Below are 21,486 nucleotides of genomic sequence, written 5' to 3'. Positions count from 1 at the left end.
TCCTTGCCATGGCTTCAGCAATAACTCCTGAATGGTTCCTTCAGAATGTGATAAAAGACCCACATTTCATTCATAATCATTTTTAAACCATATTCTATGGAGCCATTTCTGCATGGGGAAGATTGCTCAGGGAAACAAAAACAGCTTACCTTATTACAGATTTCAATGATCAGAAGATAATCCACCAATCTGGCTCTACTATATTCTCGTCAAGCTTTGCCAATTTACCCCAGGACTCTGAATCTGTGAGCTTGAGCAGCACATCAAGTACACTTTCTTCATGAGGAATTTTGGCAAAATTACACATATTTTTCCCTGAAAACCAGTAACAATTCTTTTACTTAAATACTTCACTGGAGTGTACATCTGTTAGAAAGAGATCAGCAACTCTCTCATATATCACTTCATGATCATATTTGACAATGTAAGTGAAGATGATCAAACGTTGCCAGACTTCAGCAAATTTATCACCGAATTCACACTCCATTTCCAATAATATTATGTGAGAAGGCTGACATCTCATCAATGTTTGCTGTTCTTGCAGAAAATTGTGTTTTGTTGTTCTCATGGAAAAAAGATCAAAATTTTATTAGAGTTTATATCAGGCTATTATTAAAAGTGTAATTTTAATTTAATTTGTGGAATCTGCTGATGGATTTCATGGCACAATGATACTTGCGGATTTTATATCACCACCCCTGCTATGCATACATATAGACAGAGAGATCAGACACATTTTATTTGTATCTTCCTGACTCTCATATGCCTTCATGCCACTTCTTTAATGAATTTAATATTTCCTTTAATGCATGGTAACCAATTTTTCAATTATCATATTTTGGACATATTATGCAAAGGGTTAGCTCCTTGGAGAAGTCTATAATGCTAGGAAAGGTAGAAGAAAAGAGGAGGATGACAAGCAGCAAGGTGTATATAGCAAAAATGGATGCACTATTGGAAGACCAGTTGAGCCAAGTTGGGACAGAACATCCTGGAGAAAACCTACTTATGTGGTTGCAAGATTATGCCCTGATTTGATGGTTCATAATCAACAGATATGTAAAAACCCCGTTTTTCATGGAAATTATAAAAATATTTTTAAAATTAGATTTATGAGATTTTGTAATACTGCCTTTAGTACTTTTATAAGTAGTTCAAGGCAGTGAACATAATGTTCCTTCCTCCTCCTATTTTCCCCACAATAACCCTGTGAGGTGGGTTGGGCTGAGAGTAACTGGCCCAAAGTTGCCAATGTTTTGTTCCCCTCCAAAAGGATAGGGTTCTCTGTTTTTTCTGGGTCCCTGAAGAATCTTCAGCTTCTGATAATGGATGATGTCTAATTTGACTCTTGGGAATGAAACCTATTTCAGAATAATTCAATTAATTTGACATACTTACAGTATTTCAATCCAACTAAATGGCTCTTTAATTTTTATCTCAGGAAACAAAATATCCTATTATCTCATTTAAGCTGCTGCTTTTCACAGCAGTTGCACTGCACAACATTTACACATTAGAAAATATATTCACATATATGAACTTTTTGGATGTCATTGTTAAAGATTTTTTAAGACTGGTACTGAATTGGGCTTTGGCCTTACTGAACAAATGTATCAGCATTAGAAGGAATTGATATGGATGCTCATTGGCACGACTGACTTCTGAAGAACTTGAGGACAACAGTTTGCATTTAAATTACAAATAGGAGATTAGTAGGTAATGCATTGTGACTACAACTATGAAATGGACCTCCTCATCATTCCAAACAAGACTCTAACATGTTATGATCCTTTTTGGACTTCTGCATGTCTTGCATTAGAGCAGGAGTGGACAAGTATGAATGACCCCTTTATAACCTGTGAATTCAAGTCGCAAAATTTTGGAGCCAGCCACGTTGGCCCAGGAATTCTGGGAGTTGAAGTCCACAGATCATAAAGCATCTCCTCCTAGGATATCACATGGCATTTGTTTATTATCCCTTTGCTTATTAACCCACCTAACCCAGTCAGATTCAGCATGCTGAAAGTAAGTACACTGAGGACACTTAACGAGATTTATGGCTGAGCTGGGAGGAAACCAAATTGCTAAAGCTTTGAGGTGATTCATCACAGGCATTTCAATCAATTAATAAATTAAATCACTGGTTAAAAGATTAGTAATGAACTAAAAAAAAATCAGTCGATAGCTTTTCAACTGGGTAACATACACAGTTTATATTGTACAGCATTTTATATTGCAAACAGCTCTGAGGAGATACTGATATGCCAACATTTAATAAGCTTTCACTAATTCTTTGGACTAAAGGATTTTTTTTAATTCCTTGATGGGTAACTGGTAGAAAGTCAAAAATGTCATTTACATAAATATATGACATTAATTCAAACTCTGACCGTTAAAAAAGTTTCTCTGGACTCATCTGACCAATGTGAAACTCAAATAACCCTAAGTGGTTATTAGATATACAGGTTAGTCTACCACTTACAACCACAATTGAGCCCAAAAATTTATACTAAGTGAGACATTTGTTAAGTGAGTTTTGCCCCATTTTATGACTTTCTTGCTCAGTTGTCAAGTGAATCATTGCAGTTATTAAGTTAGTAACCTGGTTGTTAAGTGAATCCGGATTCCCCATTGACTTTGCTTGTCAGAAGGCTGCAAAAGGGGATCACATGACCCTGGGACATAACCTTCATAAATATGAACCAGTTGCCAGGCATCCTAATTTTGATCACATGATTATGGATATACTGCAATGGTTGTAAGTGTGTAAAAGGGTCATAATTCACCTTTTTCAATGCCGTTGTCATTAAATGAACTGTTGTAAGGCAACGACTACCTGTAGTTGTGGATCACCAGCACACTGAAGATTACTATCAAAGAAGGAAAAAAGGGCTGTTGGATCCTTTATCTCAGTAGATCAGAATACTTGCTGCCTCCGCTGGCAGTAATACAACTGGACACAAATTTACACATACTGAATTTTTACAACTGTAACAGACACCAGAATAGCATAGTAAAAAGCTATTAAGTAAGTATATATAATACAAATAATAGTAGCCAAATATCTGTTGATTTCTTTTATTGAAAACTTTCTTAATAAGTAAGATGTGATCATAGCCTCCAAAGCAGAGCCCCAGTTGCTACATGTTAGGATAATGAATCCAAAAAGCAAAATTATCTGTGTGAAATGCTTCCCTGGTTTGTCTATTCCTACTTCAGCACTAATATTTTGAGGAAAAAGGGCCTTCCTATCACAGTCACGACATTGTGCATCTAGGTTTCATGTTGTTAATCTTTCTCCCGTATGTTTCCCTTAGTGATCTTGTCCATTTTAATTTAACTTGACTTCATTTTTAATAGGAATAACAGAATTTCATCAACTAGTTCTTCTATATTCAGCATGGGGGATTTCTGGCCTGCTGCCCAGGCTTGCTATTTGACCCAAAGCTGTTTGAACTCCTTTATTTGCTCCTCTGCAATTCCAGCCCTCCTTCAAAACTCTTCTTCTCTTTCCCAGATTTCATTTCTTCCCCCTCAAACCCTCCAATCCCTATGTTTAGAGAAAAGCTTTTACCTCTGGTCTCAAATGTTTCTTCCAGCTTTTCCTGTATTAAAGGCACTAGAGATCATCTAGTCCAGGGGTGTCAAACTCGTGTTGCCATGGTATCATCATGTGACGTAGCGTGACTTTTTTCCTCTTCACTAAATCAGGTGAGGGTGTGGCCAGCGTGTCATGCATCTGGTCTGCAGACTGTGAGTTTGACACCCCTGATCTAGTCCCATTATCTAACCAATGCTGCATCAATACTAACAGTAATGAAGTCATGGTTTATATTGCCATAATGGTAGCTAGATGTTGCCGTAGATTAATAATGGGAAAAGGACCCAAGAAGCTTTCTCACTGGACTATATGGCAATGAAGATCCACTTCTTCTTCTGCTTTAGTGGGCAGATCTAGACTGGATAAGCATCATGCACCATCAGCTGAAAATAACATTTTACAGGTAATGCCTGACTTACAACTGTTCACTTAGCAACTGTTCAATCCTATGGCAGACCTCCATAACATAAAGCTACTTATGACCTGGTTCTGGGGTTCCAATGATCACATGATTACATTTTGTACACTTGGTAACTGGCTAACATTTACAGCTGTTTGCGGTCATGTAAATGTTATTTTTGGCATTTTTGCTGGTTTCCAGCATTTACTTCCAGTTTCCGGCAAAAAATAAACCCATTGAAGAAAATGGATTGTTTATTGACCAATGTTTGCTTAACAACCATCATATTACTTAACGACTGTTTCATTCATTTAATAAGTTCTATGTTCACTTTACAACAGTGGCATTCACTTAACAACTGTTAGAATGGGGTATAGACACATGATGTCCCACTTAACAACAGCCATAACTTATGGTCATAATTCTGAGCTCAATTGTGGTTGTAAAGTAAGAACTATCTTGTACTTATTTATTAATCAGAGGTATACCCTGTTACAAAATAAAAGTATAATGGTTCATATTACAATTGCTGGATAAAATAGAACACTGTATGTGTTTATTACAAGAGATGTGGATGTTTTTTAAAATGTTGAACTCTAGCTAACAGCTGTATTCAGTGTGAGCTAAAACAAACATTGATGCAAAGAAATATTATCTATCTAACCATTATGGTTGATTTTGCAAAGAACTTGAGAAAGTCTCAAGCAGAAGGTTTTACGGTCATCTTTTCCTGGGAGCAAACCTCAACAGATTGCTAGGAAGCCATGTTCTTAATCAAGAACTTTTATGAACAAAATGTTTCCTTTTAAATTAATTAGAGTGGGGATAAAAGATTCCTTAAATAAAAATATATTATCTTAGAGTATTGCTTACAAGAGAACTCATTTTAAATATAATAGATACTGCAGTATCTTTCTTTCATCTTTTAAAATAGACATTTTTCTGGATGATCTTTATTAAAAATCTTCAGACAATCAAGGCAAAAATTATGTCACAGAATACTGAAAGCACTGACACAGATCTTTTATAAGATCACATAACGATTTACTTAAGTTTAATTAAAACAATACTCCAGGCATCACTGGTTCAGTGATTATTATTAATAAAAGTTAAATACATTTTTATCATAAGGGCTAGTCAAGCACTATAAAATTCCCAAGAATGTCATTCAGAACAAGACAACTAGCAAAGATGTGCTACTGTATTTAAAAATGCTTAGCTTTTAACTAACCATGTGGGCTAACAGTCAAGATAGATGGAAACTACAAATTCAACAGCAAATACATGCTTTTAAATGCTAATATTAAAAAATAATAATATACAAATATTTGTATATTATTTAGCTCCAGTGTTTTACATTCATTGGCTAGGTTTGCTTGTCAGTATTCCGTGTGGGCAAATGAAACATTCATGATTTCTCTTCCGTATTGAGACTGAATTACAGTCTTAACGAAATTCCCTGCTTATTAAACACATGCAAATACCCTTCTTCAAATATTCTTGCCTCACAAATGGGATGGAAGCAACAAAGGACAAGCCATTTCTCAACCAGATACTCATCTTTAACAAGCTGCTTTGGACGCCATGTTTGTTGAACTGACTTCATAGAACAATATATATACATTTAGAAACAAATATTATTTTTATGTTATGAAAACTAAAAAGGTGTCCCTAAAAGTGGGGGGCAAAAGTAAAAGCCCTCTGCCCATATCTCTAACTCAGAATGGAAATATATAGTCATATTTTTATAACTTCGCTTTTTCTAAAGTGTTAAAAAGCATATTTCTAGGCTTTGATTTATGTATCACTGTAGCACCAATCCTATTCTGTTGCATACAGGCAGCAGTTGTTTCCAGATATTATTTGTCATTCTCTTCTCCTAACTTTACTATAAATCCTCCAAGTTATTTCTGTTTTTATTTTTCTGCATTTGCTGCCTCTCTTCTACTTTTCCATTCCTTTTTAAATGTTCATAATTTATTTTAGGAAAATTCAAGCCATATCACATCATATGTAGAACACTTAGAAAATCAAGGTGAAATTAAAGAAAGAATATCTTCAAGTTCACATATATATATTCCCTATTTCTGAAATGTAGGTAGAACCTAAGTTACTTTACATTCTACCTAAGTATATTTGATTGATACCATTTGGAAAAAAATGTGTGGGATATGTTAATACTCTAATCTAATAAGTTTATATATACTTAAGGATACAATGAATGTTATTTTCATCCCCAAATCTTAATGTAAATTATAAACACAAATAAATGTCAATATAAATTGACATGTAAATGTAAATATATATTTTTTGACTTTTCAGTTCATTAATCTCAGAATTATCAAAGATCCAGTTTTTCATAATAAACTGGCTAAGTACTAAATAAAAATAAATAATAAAAATAGTGATTATACATTATTTTTTTTAAAAATTACATTATTTATTTAGCTGATGTTCTTTTTTCATGGGAAGAGAAGGGGCAACTTTATACTGAATAATTTCAAAAGAAAACTAAAACTTTGTCAGTGCATATAGTTCATGAACTGGAATAGACATGACAACAGGTCAGCCATTGGGACTGGCTGGAATAGACATAGTAACAAGTCAGCCAATGAGGGCTGCTTGGAAACTGAAACATAGTATTTGTTTGGTATGGGGCCCAGAGGTGGTATTAAGCAGGTTCTGAACAGTTCTGGAGAACCGGTAGTGGAAAGTTTGAGTAGTTTGGAGAACTGGCAAACAGCTCTGATTGGCTTCTCCCCCATCTATTCTCTGCCTCCCAAGTCCCAGCTGATTAGCTGGGTCTTTTTTTTGTTGTTGCCCTGCACAGGAGAACAGAGCTGGAAAGCAGGTTAGTGGGGTGGGGAGGGAATGGAATTTTGTAGTAACCTTCCCCTGGAGTGGGGAGGGAATGGAGATTTTGCAGCATCCTTCCCCTGCCATGCCCACAGAACCGGTAGTAAAAAAATTTTAATCTTACCACTGATGGGGCCCTTGATGGGGCGTGGTTTTGACTTGCTGAACTGTATATAAGAGTTGGGTTGTCCTCTATAATCTAGGCCTCTGTAAATTTAGGCCTCGGGGCCTCTGAATCTCTCTACTCTGTAATGACTTGCTTCTGTGAATATTGCTTCTGTATTCCTGAATTTGTATGCTGACTTCTGGTGTATGGTATTGTATATAAAGACTTTTCTTATGTTAATGAATCCTGCAGAATTATTTACTTGTGTGCTGGTCGGATGTGATGCAAATACTCTGAACTATTTGACGTTCTTTTTTCACAGGAAGGGAAAGGGCAACTTTATACTGAATAATTTCAAAAACAAAACTAAAACTTCATTAAAAAATCAACAATGGCATCAACAGCATCAAATAATTTCAGGCACTAAAGCTTGGGTGAGAACATGAAAGAAAGGAATATAATTTATTGGTAGATTTGACATTGCAAGAATTCAGATATTATTTTTTTTCAATTAGCAGTCTCAACTCAAAAATCATATCATTATATGGCCCAAAGCAGGTTATATAATCAATTTCGTTGTATATATATACAATGATAATAAAGGTTATTATTATTATATCTAGGACTTTGAAAAGGAATGCGGTAGTTTCAAATATTGTTTCAGCTAACACATTTCAATCCTGAAAGAACACTGAGGAATGCTTATTAATTCAAAAGACTACTAATATTAAGAATGCTTTTAAATATTAAGATGTACTGGTGTTCAATAAAACATTTCTAGCTTTGCTCTTCATTCATAATCTGTTCTACTCTGAACAGGCCACCAAATCTGTAACGCAACTTAAGTCAAGTGGCATTTTACAGACCACATAACAACATAACAGAATCAATTGATAAAGCAAAGATTCTAACTTATGATGGAAATACCTGCTTAAAATCATCACAAACAATGAAAAATCCACTTTCTTTCACAGAGAAAACTTATCAGTTGGGGAAATGCTTGAGTCTAGATCAGTCTTCCCAATGCGAGTATCCTGTATGGACTCAATTCTCAGATTATACAGAAACAGGTAAGCTTTCACAGGAATCTGGAAGTTTAACACCAAAATATCTGGAGGATACATTTCACCATGGTTCACTATCCAATTTCTCCTCCCCTGCCACCCCCCACCCGCAAAATTGCATTTAAGTGGTAAAAGACATGGGAGGCTGTATTTGTGTTACTTGATTAACAGCTAATGTATTTCCCATGAAAATTCATATAGGTATAACATTAGATGTACTAATTCACCATATAATTCTGCCATGCAATGCAGACCAAGTCTATCCTTAGATTTTTTTTTCTTTTTTAAGAGGAGTCTTTGCAGAAAGACAAGTCTAGCAGCATTTATATGGCATGAATTTGCAATCATTTAGCTATGGCACTTTTTTAAAAAATGACTTATAACTGGCCTTCACTTATGATCATTATATCATGTTTACAGTCACATGGTCAAAATTTTGGTGCTTGGCAATTGGCATGTTTTTGCAACAGCTGCAGCATCCTGGAGTCAATTAATTATTATTTGCAACCTTCCTTCTGGTTTCCAACAAGCAAAGTCAATGGGGGAAGCTGGATTTGCATAACTGTGTGGTGTCTGTAGTGGTTTGCTTAACGACTATGTCACAAAAGATAATAAAATCAGACATGATTCATTTTACAGCCAGCAATGAAAATTCTGGACCCATATCTGGCCATAAGTCAAGGACCCCCTGTAGTGAAAACAGTGCCGCAATAATATCCTGGAATATTCAGATGTTTTTAGCCTCTTTGAAGAATATTCTCAATAGTATCCAGCATCTGTGACAGAGATAAAAAACAACGGGCTTTTAAATGCTTAGCCTAGCAACAGCATGGAAAGGAAACAAAGTAGATTGATGCAAGGAAGGCAATGCACAGGCAAGGAAACCAAAGAAAGTAGGTGTACCAGGGAATAATGGAGGGAAAAAAATCTATGTCAACAAACATTGAGGAAAGAAAGAGAATATAGAGAGTAAAATGAATAAGATGATGCAGAAATACAAAGGTGAGAACTGTAACAACACTTAATGAAGCCCAGGAACCGGAGCAGAAATATCTTGACAAATAAGATGAGAGAGAGAAGAACAGGAAGAAAAGATGAGAGAACAGCAGAAAGAAGTAAAACATAATAGAATGAGTACTGAAAATTAGGTTATGAGGGAAAATAGGTAATAAGAAGAATGGGAAGGGGATGGGAAGAAATGGCCTAGAAGGTAGGATTTAGTCTAGAAGAGAATTTTGTGTTAAAGATACCAAACTGCAGCAAAGCTATAAGTTAGCCATTGTGAACTGAAAAACCAAACATATTGATTGCAGTTAATTTTTTAAAAAGAGGGGTGGGGGTGGAAATGATTGGAAAGAGGAAAATCAACCAAGAGAATATCTGTGCTGTTGAAAAGGTAAGTTCCAAGCCATGTCGTTTCAAAGCAAAAACCATGTACCGTATGCCCCACCTGATGGGTTGAGTGTATATTTACAGCGAGACATAAAGATGAACATTGGGATGAAATAAGCATCAGGGGAACAAGGTAATATATCTTCTCTATATTTATATTATTAGACATCTCTAACAGCTATGAAATTATGCAAATGTAATGGAAATGGAAAACATCTTAATAAATCCATAGTACTTAATTGCTTCTCAAATCAAAAGATTTCCTAACAACTCTAAGCAATGTGTTATTGTACTAGTTAAATGTTCTGACATATCTTCATTTGTTTTTAAAAAGTTTGCCCACATCAATTGTGCTGCCTTTTGTACATCAACTGATGCTTCCTATTCTGCCTGCGACAAGGCCAGCCACTGTTTCCATCCTTACTGCTTGAGTGCATGATAAAGTAAAGCAAGCAATTACAGCCTCCCTCCCTCTTGCTTCATTTTCCCTCCCACCGAGCATCACCTGCTGATTGGGAAAACAAGGACAAATCATTCTCCTTAACACTGAGAGATCTGATATAAGCAGTGGTAAGTGGGTGTTTGGAACAGCTGGTTTAGTTACCTGCGAAGGTGCTCATCTAACGTGGCGGGATTCTATGCCTGTCACCTGTCATTTTGGTTGCTGCTGAATACAGCTCAAGTATTCTTTTGGAGGGGTGTTAGACCCATCTTCATAAATAGGCCAGCTGACAGATCACAGGCATGGAGGATGGAATAGGGAGCAATCAGTAACAAACAGCTGCATCCTTCAATAATGATGTTCTGGTAGCAGGTAAGTGGCCAACTTCACCGAGGAGAAAATCCAATACAGTAGGTAAAATGACACGGAAGTAGACAGGACACACACACCCCACCCCCAACTAATAAAAACATTAAAAAGGTTGATCCATCCCTTGTCTCAGAAGCTGCGGAAAATCACTGATGCACTCAATGGTGAGAAATTCAACAACTAACAGAACCTAGCTCTTTCCTGGTTTATACTGACCTTCTATGTAGCACAGGATCTAGTCTTCCTTCAGAAGAACCCTAAACCCAGGTATATAGAGCCTGCTTTCCTTCTGAAAGCATCTGCCAGGCATTAATTACACAGGAAATGGCTCAGCCGAAGCCGGGTGTCTGGTCTCTCCTGCAGACCAAGCCAATGGCCATAGAAGAAAATGCCTAATAGATAGCAAGGCAAGGAAGGGCTATGTCCACAGTAACTGAAAATGACCCGTATCAGCTGGACAGTGCCCAATTCCTTACCAACTAGAGCACTTGAATTGGAATTGGGGCAAAAAGAGAAAACCCAACTTTAAAACACATAAGCAAAAGATGATTTTAAGTTGTCTCAGCTGTGGGCTGTAGAATGAGATGAAAGGAACATCATGAGGATACAGTACAAAAAAAAATAGCATGTTTCCATTACACTTAGGAGGATGAAAGGATAAGCTTAGTTAAACCAACAATAGGACATCTGTGTAAGTGACCAAATGTTTAGTGAAAGATTTGCTGTTTTCTCTTTATACTGGTAACATTTGAATATGAGACATTATGAGTTGCTATGAAATCCAACAGAATCTTACATTACTTTGGTAAATAAATATATAATCTCTTACTCAAAATCTTTTCCATCATTTTTAGCTACACATCATAAAAGAATGATCCTTTGATACAAAACGGAGCACAATTCAGACATAAGAAGCTGTCCTCATCCTAGAATGGCATGGATTGTTATGTAACTCAGACTTGGCTGCAAGTGCAAACTGACTATTATAAAACATGTAATTTCTCTGACCCACTGCAATCATTTTACCATGATACAAGCTCAGCAATCTCACATTTTCAACTGTTCTGTTATCAAATTGCAAAATAAAATTTTACATTTATTTGGAATGCTGAAAACAGAATAACTGATAATTTTAATTAACAACCATCTATAAATATTTTTTTAAAAAGATTATTCTCCCCTCCATTTTCTAAAGAGTATGTTGAATGAAATTTAATTGTTTCCCTTAATGATTTCTTTAATAAACTTCCACTTGCACCAACTCCTTATTCAGATAATAATCCTTCTTGTTACTAAATAGAGGGCAGCTTCCCTTCAGTCTGCCTTCCTTATAGCATTGGCAGAAGTGGGGGGGGGGGGATTAAACACTTATAGCTCTTTTTATTAAGACAATATAGATCTGTCTAATATTCCTGAAGACCCTTTTGTCTACTTAAGGAGAAACTATGGAAATGTTTCCCAGACAAAGTGTGCATCCAGAAGAATGAACACCACAGAAGGGAGTGACTTTCTTAAAAAAAAAAAATACTGCAGAGGATGTCAGTTCTTCAATGCAGCAGTAGATGCTGTTAAGAGGCTGTGTGCATATACCACTGGCTGCCAAAAAAAGAACGATCACTGCTGACATGGTGGCCGAAGACTCTGCAGTTTCAAACTCCAAAGACGGAGTTTGCAGGATGTTGAGAAGTGACTGGAGAAGTTCTATCTCTTCAGGTATGGTGTATCTGTAGCCAGCCTTGCTGAAGTGGGAAAGTCAAAATGACACAGCCTGCTTGCCTTCTTATGTTTTAGATCTGAACTTGCTTTCAAACAATGCGCAGAAAAAAAGAAAAAAAAGATGGCTAATTGGAGCCCCACTCCTCTGGCTGACCCAAGCAATGGCTTCCCACTATTTACTTTTTCATATGATAGTGTCTCTAAGGGAAACTTCAAACAATGCAGTCCAAGTCCATTTCTCCCACACCCTCTCTGCATCAAAGAACAATGGCAGAAAGTTCCATCAGAGCACTGCAAGTTCATGGCTTCAAGAAAACATAAAGCTATAGTTAAAAGCAGAGGTCAACACAGTCAATTCTGGAGATTCTGTAATATTACAATCAGCTGGGTTTGCAGCAGCAGCTTTGATGTGGTTAAGGTGTTTTTAATAATGAATTTAATCAATTTGTGGATAGTCACACATTTTTGTAATTATAAACAGCTCCTCAATCTTCTCAGCCATCGTCTTCATTTTGCCATCCTTCATCTTCAGGTCAAGTTGCTCCTACAGTCACTTTATTGCAATTACATAACTGTTTCCTCTCTCTTTTGCTTCATCTGGTATGGTATCTGTGATTAGAAGGTCATTATCTCAGATACAGGGATCAAAGAGTTTATTACCTATAGAAATATGGATCAGACACTTTCTCTCAGCCAAGTCACCTTACAGGATTGTTGAAATGGGCAAAATAAAAGGAGGAAGGAGTATTAGGTATGTTCATTGCCTTGAGTTATTTATAAAAAATAAAATAAAAATTATGGAGTGAAAAAATCATAGGATGCAAATGGGCTACTGGATTCTAAACGAGTATGGTAAGAAAACATGTTGAATGTCAGATTTGGGCACCAGGTGGGGTAAACAAATAAAAGTTTCCTTTGGATGAAAGGAATAGTTTGTATTTTCTAGCGGAAAAATAAGAATTAAATGATTCAGGGTCTTCCATCCTAGGTGCTGCAGTAGAGTGCGTAGAAAAAAAGGGGGGGAGGTAAGCTTGACTTAGCCAGAAAAAGAAGAGAGATAGAAAGAGAGAAAGAGGGAAGTAGAATGGATATTCAATCTCAAAAATAACAGGCTGCAAAGTATACCGAGGGGATCTGTGCCCTCCAGAGAGTTGTAGCCATATACGCAGAACATAATGGGTGCTAAAGATTGCTTTGGGTTTTAAAAACACTACCACGTGTAAGAAGCAAAACAGACGGTCGAAACTAGCAAGCATAGAATAAAATCAATGATCTGGAAAGGGAATGCAGGGAAATTATGCAGGATGCATATATTGTGTGATTGGTTTTATTTTGGCTTCGTCAGAGGTGGAAGCCTGAAACCCTAAAATGCCAGCAAAGTACTTGATATATTCAAATCCCAGCCCTTTCATTTTAATTGAACCCTGAATCCATCTGTCAAAGGGTTTGTCCAGTAACGCCCTCCACAGTATATATCCTGCTGGCCAGAATGTCTGTGGGCTTTTCCAACATGGCATTTCTTTCCTCCTTTTCTAGCTCCCGCCTTCTAGTTTTTCAATCTTTTTTGTTCCGAAATTTTCTGGGCTGAATTTTTTTTTTTTTAAAAAAGGGAGCAACCTCGAAGGGGTTTTAATGTTTTTTTTTAGTTATTATTATCCCTAAACACATTCTATGGCTATGCACACATGGAATTTTCAAATCGCAGATGGCGAAAGTGTAGATATTGGCCAAGTCCCCCACCACCCCCACCCCAATTTTGGCGGAATACTGCAACTCCCTTATCGTGGTACTTGTTTTAAACGACTTCACTTATTCTACAGAAATCCACTACTCGGGTGTTCGGTGTTTATTCTGCAGCAACAACGCTCCCTCCCCTCAACCAAGATAATATATCCCTTTGACCCTGTCAGGCAGAGACCGAAGTCCAACATAACGCTTTCTTAGAAGTAAGCTCCCGGGAGGTTGACTTCCAGGTACGGCGCCTAGAACCGCAGTCTTAATCTGGTGTGACACTGCAGCGAGCCGAGCGGGTGGTTGCCCCCCCCCACCTTCCGGAGCCATCCTGATTGGCCGAGCCGTCTCTGAGTAGAAAGCCCCTTTCCGCGCGAGTCCTTTTTTCAGATCCGCCTCGCAGCCCGCTTCCCCATTGTTGTGATCTTCTCCCGGGACCCGATTCCCCCCAAAACCTCCCGCTCGCGTGCGTCTCTTGCAGACTTGGTCTTCGCCCATTTTCCATCGAAATCACCGAGTAGGAGAGGGCGTGTTGTGAAGGGGGGGGGGAGGAATCTCCCGCGCTCGCTCTTCTTCATACTCAGAGAAGCACCATTACAACACACACGCGTGTACACGCTTTCATCCATACCCCTAGAACTGTATATCAACATACTATATGCGCTCTTCTTTAAACGTTGCACGTGGCTTCGCCCGGGATTTCCTACAGAGCATAAAAACACCGCTTACTTTAAGTCAAGAAATTGGAGGAAGTATGGTCGCAGTCAGCTTTGGGGAAGGGGGAATAGTCATTAATGGATTGGATGACCTTGGGGATAAGCATGAGTCACGGGAACTGTTTACTCTAGAAAGCAGACTTCTCCTTGGTTCTTAATAGACCATCCTGTCCTTGAGTGGGTCGGTGGCCTGGTCATTAACATTTGAACTGCTATATGTATTTGCCATACGCTAAATAAAAGAAATCCTTGGTTCTTAAAAAGTGAGTTGAAATGTCAGGGTCTTTAGCCTGTCATCTTTTCGTTGTTGAAGTCAAACGCAAATGATTAAGCTAGAAATCAATATTCGCTTTTAATGTCCTCTCACCCCAGAGAGTTATGGCGGTTTTTGTTTGTTTCCGTATTAAGGTTTTCTAAGCCAAAAAGCCCCCCAAGCAAAAGAAGTTCTCAACGTAACGCTGCGTTTTCCCTTTGTAGATGGAGGCGCTTCTTCTTCTTCCACAACCGGGCAACAAACACAACATAAATCCGCGCTCGCATAAGAAACGACATCATCACCAATAACACGGCTCGTATTCAACTTTATTAAGACGCTCAAGAGAGGAGGGGAGGGGGAAACGGATACAGCGACAACCTAAGCATATTATTTTGAGTTTCTAAGTACCAACATATGGTCCATAAACGCACGGAATCTCCCAATCACTCCCTTCGCGTCCAAATGCTTTGGACGGTGGGGATGGAGGGAAGGAGAAAGAGACAGAGATGGAAACGACTCAGTTTGATATCTGACGGATGCCGTCAAGCACCTAACCAGCAGTTTTGCTGGGTATGCATCATATAGAGAAATCGGTGCTCATATGGGAGACGCTCGCACCCATTTAAAAATTATGTTTTTTGAAACCCCGGTCCATTATCCCCTCCTCTATTTCTCGTTCTCTCCTTCCTGCATGCTTTTCGCATCGCCAAAAAGCCCACGAATCAAATCCTATTTTTTGTCGCCGCCTCAAGCTGCTCGCCCCCTTTCCCATGCTCTATGCTTAGTCAAAAGCAAGGCGATACGCGGTGCCAACGGAGCTCTTATTATTATTATGTCAATGCATCGCTCCCGAAGTTGGGAAAAGAAAAAAGAGAAAAAAACCGCGGCAGTTCTTTTGACAGCGCGTTAACCTCCGGGAGGGCAGAGAACACACACTTACAGCTTGCGGCGTGCGCGGTCTTCCGCAGCGAAGGATGCAATTCAACGGCACAGGTTTCTGGTCTGGGTTAAAGAATAATAGCGAAGGTCGGCTCAGAGTCAGCAGTTGAACCGGCCCTCGCTCGCCTCTTCCTACTTTCTGACTGCCGCTCCAAATCCTCTTCGGATCGCTTCGGCGACCCTAGAAGCAGCTGCCGCGCGTTCCCCCGCTTCGCTCTGCACTGCAGATCAGGAATCCCGAAGAAATTCAAGGATCCCTTGCAGGATCAGAGCTTCCGTGCGCAGGCGCTAGCCGACAAACCCCGGCCGGTGTGTGTAAGGTTGAAATCGGCTGCCCGTCGCATCTGCGGCTTTGCAACGACTGAGCATGCTCCTTTCAAGCCGAGCAAGCGCAATCGGGCCGCTTGAGGCTCCAAAAGCCGCGCTCAGAGTCGTGGGTTTTGCCCACGCCGGGAACTAACGCGGGGGACGGTCGGCGATCCCTTGAGGGAAGAATTGCTATGGGGGAACGGGGGTGCTTTCCACGAAACCACCGATGTGGGCGGGATGTCTGCTTCTGACACACAGGCACAGCTGTATGAAGAGAGCCTAGAGGTGGGGGACACGAAGTGAGGGGCAGACCGAGCGAGAGTCGTGAGAAGGGGCTGCAGTGGTGCTGGCCAAACACGTTTCTCGCCGTGTGATTCATTTTTCCTCAGGGTGGAGGGAGAAAACGGTTCTTCCTTTTTCTCCCCATCACGCTGACTACAGAAGAAGGCTCCCCCCTCCCCCAGATTCTCTTTCCATTTTATCCATTTTGCTCTACGGTGACATTTTAATAATAAATGGAAACCCCAACCCAACTTAAATTAAACCCTAACTTAACCGAGTTAAACTTGGTTCTCGTTGAATCCATGAATACAGTATTGTTGCTAAGATAACCAAACGGTTATCTTAGCAACAATAACAAGTGTCATTTGTCATGGATACTTTTCAGGAAGGTTTTTTTTTTTTTTAACATTCCAGTCTAACCTACAATCCTATAGTCCAGGGGTGTTAAATTGGCGGCCCACAGGCTGGGTGTGTCATGCGCTGGCCACCTCCCCACCCACCCCCCAGTTTAGCAAAGGGGAAAAGTTGCAATATGTCCTGTGACGGTGTGTTGTTGCGAGTTTGACGCTCCTACTATAGAAATCCTGGGTCTGACTGACCCTGACTAGCTTCTAAGTCAGGTGTTGCCATGTGGTGTACTGTCCACTTCCGGTATTGGCTGGGGAACTGAAGTCCACTCAAAAGTTGCGAAGTTTGAAAAACAGATTTACCAGTACTGCTTGACTTACGAACAGTAGTCCTTGACTTACGAACAGTCACCTACCAATTATTCAAAGTTAGAACAGACTTCCCAAAAAACTACCTAAAACCAGAATTTTGAATTCCGATGGCTGCCACTCCATGTGAACTCATGTGATCACATTTTGGGTACTTGGCAACCTGCCCACATTCACAGCCATTAGCAATGCCCCACAGTTATGACTGAGATTTATTATTTTTTTTTGCTGGAAACCTGGTTTTCGATTAAAAAAAAGCCTAATTAAGACAATGGGTTCACTTGGTCACATGGTGTTTGCTTAATAGTTATGGTGATTCACTATAAAATTGTCATAAATTCATGTGTTGAACTATTTAGCTATCGATAGGACTTATGACCATAATTCTGGCTGTAATTATGATTGTAAGTTGAGGACTATCTTGTATTTTTATGTCAAGTACAGATTGGTCCCATAATTCCAACTAAAGTATAGTCTTAAATTTAGAGTTCTACACTGTGGTTGCATACTTATGAATATAATGAGCTGTTTGCATGAGTATTTAAACTGCAAATCAAGCAGTGCTTGACCGTTTCTACCTCATTTTTATCATAATGATGCTTTAGAATTATTTGTTCCTTCAAATGCAACAGACTATGAGAAAGTAAACATGAGTGCAAAAGGTACATTTGTTTTGCTGGTCCCATTAAAAACCATGGTGTAAAGAAGGCTCAGTTTATTTAAATTCAATATTTGACCTTGGTTAAAATATACTTAACTGAACCTGTGATTCTTACTTTGAAATGAAGTCTGTTGAGTCGAGTAGTACAAGTGTGCTTATGACAATAGTGTAACATTTTCCAAACTGAAGCTGAGAGATTCATTTCATGCCTCAAATAATTGTAATACTTACAATTAAGAAAGCCAATTTAATATAGTGGTTAAGGCATCAGACTAGAAACAGGGAGACTGTTGAATTCAAGTCCTGCCTTAGGCACAGTACCATTTGGGTGACCTTGGGCCTGTCCTTTTCAAACCTAGGAAGCAGATAAGAGCAAGCCACTTCTGGAAAATCTTGCCAAGAAAACTGCAGAAAACCTGTTTGTGTGTGTCTGTGTTTATATGTGCCTCTGTGTGTGTGTGTGTTGCTGCAACAGTAGACTGTCTAATTTGTTATATTGAAACCAAGAAGTTCTGGGTTGCAAAAAAACAGATGATCTCTATATGGCAGAGGAAACCCCAACATGTTTTAAATTGGAACTTAATCAAAAGTATTAACCTCAAACTTCCAGAATTCCCAAGTCACACAATTTGTAAAAATCTTGAGGCTGACAGATTGGGAAGATTGATGCATAATACTGACACCATGCCTTTACATCTTATTTACAGGCCCTTTGGCAAGCAGTAAAGGCTTATTTTTGCTTATAGTTGCTTTTAAGAGCAAAGTTGTTTGCTTAGAAGTTTCAGTATAGTGTGGGTAACTATCTTGGCTGCAAAAAAATGGATGACCACTAGATGGGAACAAAAAATTATATTTCTGTGTCATTTTAATGCCATCTAGTGATCCTCTGTATTTCTGCAATTCAAAAATGATACCCTAACACTACAGTATATATCCCAGATGTTTGCTATAATGGCTTTTGTATCTCATACTTTTTGGTGTACTGTAAAGAAGCCATGGTGACAAAATCTACGGACAAAATCTATTAATAGGGAGCAAAAGGCCTTAGCATTTTCTTTCCCATTTGTAAAAGGTAATTAAATGCATTTTATAAAGTCATTAAGTTTTTACAAATTACAATATTTGTAATTTTCTAAATAATACGGCAAGATGATTAAGCTAGCAGAGAGGTGGTTCATCTTCAGTCCATATTTATACCAACAAAAAATGAATTATGTGCTAAAAGTATTCTTGAAAAGATAAAAATTTATAGTATTTTGTAAAATGTCAGTTGGCATAATAAATGGATTTTGATCATTTTTACTACAAATTATACTTTCATTGTATTATACAAATTATACAATCATTGCAAATTAATTTATTCTATAATTATCTTGTTTATACTGTCACATACAGCACTGATGTTATAGGTAATACTTCGGTATTAGATACAGAAAATGTGAGGATGAGTTATTTTGTAGTGAAGAAACTGAGCCAAAATTAATGAGTATTTCCAGAAAGAAAAGAGTTTTAAAGACAGACTCTTATGGGAAACATAAAGACACTATTAATAGGGAGCAAAAGGCCTTAGAATTTTCTTTCCCAGTTTTAAAAGGTAATTAAATGCATTTTTTAAAGAATTTTCCACATAGAAGGAAGCGGGAGTCCAAATGAAAGGTTTTTCTCTCTCTTTTGTCTAATTGAAAATCTGCTAGAGGGTTAATGCTGTGCGAGATTTTCATTGATAATTAATACTATAAAGAAACACAAAGGTTTTGTTATAAGTAGCTGTATTAAATATTATTTTATAGTGTGTGCTATACATTCTTAATATTATTATAAATTAGTTTTATTTACACAGTTCTTCTCATATTATTGTCAACATGACCCTCAAAACAATTCAGACACTGAATAGTAATATCCATGAATTGCATTTCCAAATAGGCACTTTTCCTATCCTTGCAGGGAAGGCTATTTTCCCCTGTTAAATATTAATTATCTATCTAGTGACACATCCTCATCTGGTTTTGAAAATAGACTCATACAAGATCAAAACAAATTGTGAAATCAAACACATAAATATAATTGGATATTTCAAGACCAAATACCTTAATTAACTTGTTATTTTAAGGCAGGAGGACTCCCAATTGTTTATAATAGTTTATGATTGCCTAAATTATGTAAGCTTCCTTATATAAGAGCCCAGGTGGTGTCTAGCAGTCAAGCAAATTTTACAATCAAATAAAGTATTATGGATGCCAATCCCAAAATGGCTGCCATGCTAGCCATATCCTAGTTATTTGCAGAAAACACTTTCATAGAACTCAATAAAGAAGCAACATGCAATCAATCAATTAAATCAATACTTTTATTGACTAATACAATAGCTCCTATTAAATGGGTTGTATATTTTTAATATAAGCAAAAATATTTCAATACAAGCAAAAATATTGCAGTTAATTAGCACAATCTTGAAACAGACCATCTCCTGCACAAGAAAGTAGAAAATCGTTTTCCTAAAATTATTCCGGTCTGATATAATTTATTTATAATTCAGAGCCCTGAGTTATAACAAACAAAGTAGGTTGAGTGACTTTGGGCCAGTCATTCCTCTCCCAAGCCAACCTACCTCACAGGGTTGTTGTGGGAAAAATAGGTAGAGGAAGGAGTATTGTATGTTTGCACTCTGTTTATTTCTAAAGTAATAAATATGGGATTTTTTTTTTAAAAAAATCCATGATTATATCAGAGAATATATATTGAAACTTTTACTATGAAAATGTACTGTAATTTATGCAGTGGAGTTAATTCTATCTTACAAAATGTGTTCATGGATGCCAGGCTGGAATATATTAGATATATGATCGTTTGTTTAACAAGACCACATCTTTTGTCACTGTTGTCTATTTTAGTTCCTCAGAGTTTCCTTCAGAAAATACCAATTCTGGGATGGATACATCCAACTGCAGCAACCCACAATCACTCAGAAATGTTAACATGGGTGCAGAGATGTCATGGTGCAAATTCCATCTTACGCATTTGTGTCCGAGTGCCTATGGCAACAATATACGTTGTGATTTGACTGTTATAGGTGCAATTCCTCTCTTTTACTTTGTACAGTAATGCCATTTTAGTTGACCAACAAATCACTCACACAAAAATCCAATACTATATTGACAGATCAGTCTAAAGCATTACTGAGCCCCCAAAAAGGACAGGCCAGCTAAATTAGAATTCCTAACTGTTTGATGTTTGCTGTAGTGATCTCACTGTTAGCCAGGCTTGTGCAAGATTTTCCAGATCAATACCTCATTCAAGTCTAGGTTGCACAGATGGCATTTCAGAAAGAAACAGTTGCCAGCCTAGGGGACAAGGAAGCAAGGATAAATACATCATTGCTAAATCAGATAAATGCTTTGGTCCATCCTTTTATACCCAAATAATTGAGAATATCAGTTCTAGCCTCATCTCTTACCATAAGAAGATTAGGTGCTTTTTTTAACCAGAGAAATTCCTAGTTGGAATTTCACATCCAACAACACGTTTTTGAAAGTTCTTAGACCTCTTGGTGAACACCTGCAAAGATAGACATGCAGCCTCTAGACAAATGATGGCAAACCTATTGGGCTTAGAAAATGACTAACTTGATTCTGCTAGTGTGTCTCACGCTCTCCTCCAACAAAAAAGAAACAATTCTCCACCTCTCTTCTCCCACCATGGCCACCCTGAACATTGGTGCTTGGTGGCAGCAACAAGATTGGGCAGGGAGATGAGGGCTGCCTTGCATCATTCCCCAAGGTGTGATTGCCCCTGCAGCCCAAGATCCCCCAGCATCTGCTATGTACTGCTTTACCTTCAGACATTATCCTTTTTCTTTTGACAGGCCCCTATGGCCTACGTGTGGCTACTCCAGGTCACAGGAAGCATTTGTTCTTGAAGAGGCTTTGGGGA

At 38.0% G+C, this 21,486-nt stretch overlaps 1 protein-coding gene across 1 annotated transcript in view; it reads right to left on the bottom strand.

Annotated features, from left to right (window-relative positions):
• The window catches only part of VSNL1 (visinin like 1), a 118,878-nt gene extending 102,937 nt beyond the window's left edge, over positions 1-15,941 (bottom strand). Inside the window, exon 1 of the mRNA XM_026726524.2 lies at positions 15,590-15,941. The gene's annotated coding sequence lies outside the window, so the exon portion shown is untranslated. The remainder of the gene's footprint in view (positions 1-15,589) is intronic.
• Positions 15,942-21,486: the final 5,545 nt, after the last annotated feature.

This window comes from Pseudonaja textilis, chromosome 1 (genome assembly GCF_049901715.1).
Source record: "Pseudonaja textilis isolate UNSWEBS1 chromosome 1, rPseTex1.2, whole genome shotgun sequence".
Lineage (NCBI taxonomy): Eukaryota > Metazoa > Chordata > Lepidosauria > Squamata > Elapidae > Pseudonaja > Pseudonaja textilis.
The sequence above is the reverse complement of the archived record's forward strand: the minus strand, read 5'-3'. Positions and strand labels throughout refer to the sequence as shown.